The 5911-nt window shown below is 47.8% G+C and overlaps 1 long non-coding RNA gene across 1 annotated transcript; it reads right to left on the bottom strand.

The window, feature by feature from the left end:
* Positions 1-394: 394 nt before the first annotated feature.
* On the bottom strand, positions 395-1691 carry LOC146896108 (uncharacterized). Its single transcript, XR_015737717.1, has 2 exons — positions 1485-1691; positions 395-689 (listed from the first exon to the last, which is right to left on the bottom strand). It is a non-coding gene; the product is annotated as an uncharacterized LOC146896108 (long non-coding RNA).
* Positions 1692-5911: the final 4220 nt, after the last annotated feature.

The following is a 5911-nucleotide window of genomic DNA, read 5'->3' as shown; positions in this document are numbered from 1 at the left end:
ATTACAGTCTGGACCTCTCTTGTGGTCTCTCTCTGGGGGTCGTGGTCTCTCTCTGGGGGTCGTGATCTGGGCACAACAGTTGGATGCCTTATTCAGCCTTGATGTGAGCTGGAGGCAAGGGGGATGGAGGGCTTGGTCCTGCCTCAACAGAATGTGCCAGGTTTTGTTGACTCCCTATGGTAGGCCTTACCTTTTCTGAGGAGTGGATGGGGGTGGGCTGGGGAAAGGTGAGGGAAACAGGGGGGGAGAGAGGGGGAACTGTAGTTGGTATATAAGATGAATAAAATAAAATAAAATACAAAAATAAAATAGAAAGTGCTCCTGAATAGCAAATGAAACTGACAGCTCGTGAAGATAATAAACTAAAACTGTACAGAGACACAGACGTGCCCCCTGTTGGCACAGCTTGTTTATGACAGTGACAGCTGAATCGCTTCCCTTTCCAAGGAAGAAGACACCTGCTCTTTACCGGAAGCAGTGTCCCACAAACCTCCCCCGGAGTGATTCTTCCCTAGCTGTTCGCTGCTGTCCAGCTAGAGCTGAGGACCCCCCTAGGTCTGCCCTTCCAGCGTGTTGTCACCTCCTGACTCCAGCCTCGCGGTCAGCAGCAGCGTCACCCTCCATCTGTTGCTGCTGCTGTGAATCCGGCAATGATGGTTACATGGGTGCCTCCGACTGCCGCTGTTAACCTAAGTGGGGACAAAGACAATGACCACTGTTCTTGGGGACAGCTGTGGCTGCGAGAGCATGTCAATCAATGCAACGACTCGCACACAAGTCTGGATGCTCAAAAACTCGGCTCATCAAAGCTGATGCAGGATATGATGGAAACCACAAAATCCATGTCATCCTCTGAATAAACGAGAGTTCAAACAAAAATTTCTCGAGGAAAACGCCAGGCTAGCAAGTTTCGTGGAAGTTGCTATAAAATGTGGTAAGAAATAATTTCCATTTTAGAGAAACACTTTTCCTCCTGAAAACAAAGGAGGGGACTGTGTTCCAATTTGGGATTGAAACTAGTAAGACCCTGCTACCAAACACAGAGGACCTTCTGAGAACACAGCTGACAATGCCCTTGTTAACTAAAATCACAAAGTCTCTAAAACCTTCGTAAAGCTGCGATGTAAGAAAAGGATACCATACCTTCACCCAGCGGGCTTTCTCTGTGAATTCAAATTCCCCATACTGATGAAAAAATAACTCAGCAGAACCATTTGATATCTGATTAATGCAGAAAAATATCGGGCAAAAAGTCAGCAGTCATTCAAAGTAAAGAAAAAAACTGTTCTCCTCGAACTAGAAAAGGTAAGCTATAAAACCTGTGGCTACCTCATGGCTGGCTACAGAAAGTGGAGGTTTCTTTCAGGTCTAGACGAAGGCCAGAGAGTAGAGAGCAAGCCAAAGCTGGCAGAAATGGTGGTAACGCGCACGCTCGCATCGGGAACATTGCCCTTGACGCTCTACCCCCAAGTGCAAACACTTACAGTGGCTCCAGCCTGGAACCCGGAGGAAGTGCCGAGTCTATATTTTGACAAGCGTCTTCCACCCCTGGGAATATGGGTTTCTCTTGCCCAAGAGACCACCTGAGGGAAGGCCACGGGGTCTGAACGAAAGTAGGCTACTGCCGACTTCCGAAAGGATATGCAGTGCCCCCCTCGGTATCTCCAGGGTGCAGAAGGAGTGTGCAGCTGCTGCTTTGCTCACCCAAGCGACCACCTGAAGCCCGCAGGCGCCACCCAGTGGCAGGTATTAGAATTGGGGATTTTCCCCAGGCGCCACCCAGTGGCAATTATTAGAATTTGGGATTTCCCCACATCCCACCCCCAAAAATTGTGTGACGCTGTGACGTGGTTTGGTGTTCAAGAAACAATATCCAGAGTGCTATGGGGTCGGGACACCGCCTCTAGCTCTGATCAACATAAAATAAATAACCCAGGAACCTAAAATTTCCCCAAATTCCCTTAATGCCCTAGGACTCAGTGCTAGAGAGTTCCAGAACAATAGAAGAAGCTATCAGGATAGATCAGGACCTGCGGGAAGTATTTTTCCTCACGACCTAAGAAAAGCTACCTGAGGGACTACCAGTCCTGTCTTCACGTGGGCAGTGTCCAGGAAGCAGCTCTCTGAAGTTTTCCCCGGCAACCTACTTAATGAGACCGCCGATGGAGGAAGGGCGTCTCTAGCGGGTGACAAGCAGCAGTGAGCGGACACACAAGAGCCCCATGTGGGGATCTGTACTGAAGTGAGCAGTGGCCAAGGACCGGGCTATGTAGCTAGTGGGAATCTGGTCTACTGAAAGGATGCCCACGTGGGGGTAAGGTCCTTCTGGGAGTGAATACGGCCCTCCCTCACCACACCTCATGGTAAGGTGTGGTGTCTCCGGTGGCAGCAGTGGGAGATAGGGGCTGTGTGGGAGGTACGGAGAGCATGGGCGGAGTCCTCCAGACAGGCCGCCAATGCTGGTGGTGGCCCTAAGTTCTTCCTCCAGTGGGACTGGGTTGGTGAGTTTGAGAGTGGGTGTCAGAATTTGGAAGCTGAGCCTGGCTCCCCACACACTTGCCCGCTTCCTCTACAAGCTGGCTCCGCCACCTCACATGCCCTCTTCACCGAGCAATGCTCTTGTCCTCTGGCAACACAGCAAGAGTCCTTTGCCAGGTGAGATCCCGGTCCTTTGACTTCTCAGAGCAGTGTGATATTCTGTTAAGCAATCTGTTTTCCTTATACATTATGCAGTGTCCGGTATTCTGTTGCAGCATCTGAAAAACAGACACAATTTCAGGCATCCCTGGAAATTGACAGAAGCTGCCCTCAGCCTTAATCTGAGAAGCCTGTTTTTTTCAGTGAACAGGGGCGACTGCAGGATCGTGGCTGCTCAAGATACTGAGGATAAATGATGGTTGAGTCGTAGGCCCTAAACAAGATGCCATCCCCTCCATGGCTCAGGGAACGCGGTGGAAGAAACGGCAGAAAGAACGTAATTGCCGGAAGATAAGGACAAGAACTGTGTCGTGCCATCTTCTGGACAAGACAGAGCCTTCGGAATCATGAGCTCCCAGACCGTCTACTGGAGGCAAGCAAAGCAGGCAACCACGAACAGGTTCCCTTCCTGCCAGGCAACGGGCATGGCCACACAAGCCATTCATCTCTGTTAGGAAAAGTCCTAAGACGAGCCACTCCTCTGGTGCAAAGAAATCCAATCAGACCAGATAAGCCAAATTAAAATGCCCATGTTTAATAAATGTTGCCCTCTCCGGTGGCCTGGAGAACATGACAAGGGAGAGAGAGAGACAGAGGGAGGATCCACTCAAACCCAAAAAACACATGGTCTTCTGTCCAGCCACAAGTCTAAATAGCCTGGGGGTGTGATCCTGGCCCTCCCCGGGGAGGGGTCACCGCTTAGCAGGCTGGGAATTGGAGTCCAAGCCAGGGCAACCACCAGGCCAGGGGCTTCCAATCATCCCAGACTTCTCAGATATAGAGGTGTTAGAGGGCTGGGGTGAAGCCCCCAGCTTAATATTACATTCCAGACTCTTTGGTTATAGGGGTGTGACTTTTTTTGTGTGTTAAAAAATTTAAATGAATAATTTTTTTCAAAGTTTATTAAATTATAAAAGTTTCCATTTCCGCCCTTCCTCCCAAAACCCTCCCACTCCACCCACTCCCTCTCCTCCTCCCTCTCCATCCCTAAGTGCAGTCAGGGTTTCCTGCCCCGTGGGAAGTTCAAGTTCCTCCCCCCTCCCTCCAGGTCCAGGAAAGTGAGTATCCAAACAGACTGGATCCCAAAAATCCAGTATATACAGAGGAAACAAGTCCCAGTGTCATTGTCAATGGCTTTTCAGATAGACTCCGGGCCAGCCACATTCAGAGAATCCACATTCAGAGAATCTGGTTGGATCACGTGCTCGTTCAGTCCCAGTCCAACTGGCCTTGGTGAACTCTCATTAGATCAGTCCCCTTGTATCAGTGGGTGATCGCACCGCTCGCGGTCCTGATTTCCTTTTTCATGTTCTTCCTCCTTCTGCTCCTCATTTGGACCTTGGGGGGCTCAGTCCGGTGCTCCAATGTGGGTCTCTGTCTGTATCGCCATCCATCATCGGATGAAGGTTCCCTCTGGTCTTGCCTTCTTTGCTCACGTTCTCTTTCCTTCTGCTTCTCATTTGGACCTAGGGAGTTAAGTCCAGTGTTCCAATGTGGGTCTCTGTCTCTATCTCCATCCATCGCCAGATGAAGGTTCTATGGTGATAAGCAAAATATTCATCAGTATGGTTATGGGCCAAGGCGGTTCAGGCACCCTCTCCTCTGTCCAGAGGACAATTTGGGGATCTCTTCTTGGATCAGGGATCCCCTTTATAATCAAGTCTCTTGTAAACCCTAAAATGACTCCCTTAGTTGAGATATATTCTTCCCTGATCCCATATCCATCCTTCCTCCCTCCCCCCATCACAGTCCCCCAAGCTTTCCCCATTCCTCCCCTACTCCCTTCTCTCTAACCCTCTCCCCTTCCAACAACCCTCCCAACCCCCGCCATGCACCCAAGGTTATCTGACACTCTTGTCTATTTCCAATCTCCAGGAGGATAACTACAAGATTTTCTTCAGGTTCACCTTCTTATTTAGCTTCTCTAGGATCATGAATAATAGGCTCAAAGACCTTTAATTATGGCTAGAATCCACTTATGAGTGAATACATACCATATTCCTCTTTTTGGGTCTGGCTTCCCTCACTCAGTAAAGCGTTTTCTATGTCCATCCATTTGCATGCAAAATTCAAGATGTCATTGTTTTTTACCGCTGAGTAAAACTCTAATGTATATATGTTCCACACCTTCTTTAACCATTCTTCTATTGAGGGGCACCTAGGTTGTTTCCAGGTTCTGGCTATTACAAATAGTGCTGCTATGAACATAGTTGAACAAATGCTTTTGTAGTATGATAGGGCGTCTCTTGGGTATATTTCCAAGAGTGGAATTGCTGGGTCTTGAGGGAGGTTGACTCCCAGTTTCCTGAGAAACCGCCACACTGATTTCCACAGTGGCTGCACAAGTTTGCATTCCCACCAACAATGGATGAGAGTTCCCCTCTCTCCACATCCTCTCCAGCATAGGCTATCATTGGTGTTTTTGACTTTAGCTAATCTGACCGGTGTAAAATGGTATCTCATAGTTGTTTTGATTTGCATTCCCCTGATCGCTAAGGATGTTGAACATGACCTTAAGTGTCTTTTGGCCATTCGAAGTTCTTCTGTTGAGAATTCTCTGTTCAGATCAGCACCCCATTTTTAATTGAGTTAATTAGAGTTTTAGTGTCTAGTTTCTTGAGTTCTTTGTATATTTTGGAGATCAGGCCTTTATCTGATGAGGGGTTGGTGAAGATCTTCTCCCAGTCAGAAGGTAGCCTTTTTGTCTTACTGATGATGTCCTTTGGTTTACAGAAGCTTCTCAGTTTCAGGAGGTCCCATTTATTCATTGATTCTCTTATTGTCTGTGCTACTGGGGTTCTACCTAGGAAGTGGTCTCCTGTGCCTATATCTTGTAGACTACTTCCCACTTTCTCTTCTATCTGGTTCAAAGTGGTCAGATTAATGTTGAGGTCTTTAATCCATTTGGACTTGATTTTTGTGCATGGTGATAGATATGGATCTACTTTCATTCTTCTACAGGTTGACATCCAGTTATGCCAGCACCATTTATTAAAGATGCTTTCCTTCTTCCATTGCATACCTTTAGCCCCCTTGTCGAAAATCAAGTGTTCATAGGTTTGTGGGTTAATATCTGGGTCTTCTATTCGTTTCCATAGGTCGACTTCTCTGTTCTTATGCCAGTACCAAGCTGTTTTCAGCACTGTAGCTGTGTAATAGAGTTTGAAGTCAGGGATGGTTATACCTCCAGAAGTTCCTTTATTATATAATATTG

Source organism: Myodes glareolus, chromosome 1 (genome assembly GCF_982192425.1).
Source record: "Myodes glareolus chromosome 1, mMyoGla1.1, whole genome shotgun sequence".
Classification (NCBI taxonomy): Eukaryota; Metazoa; Chordata; class Mammalia; order Rodentia; family Cricetidae; genus Myodes; species Myodes glareolus.
Note: the sequence above shows the minus strand (reverse complement) of the source record. Positions and strands in the feature narration are given on the sequence as shown.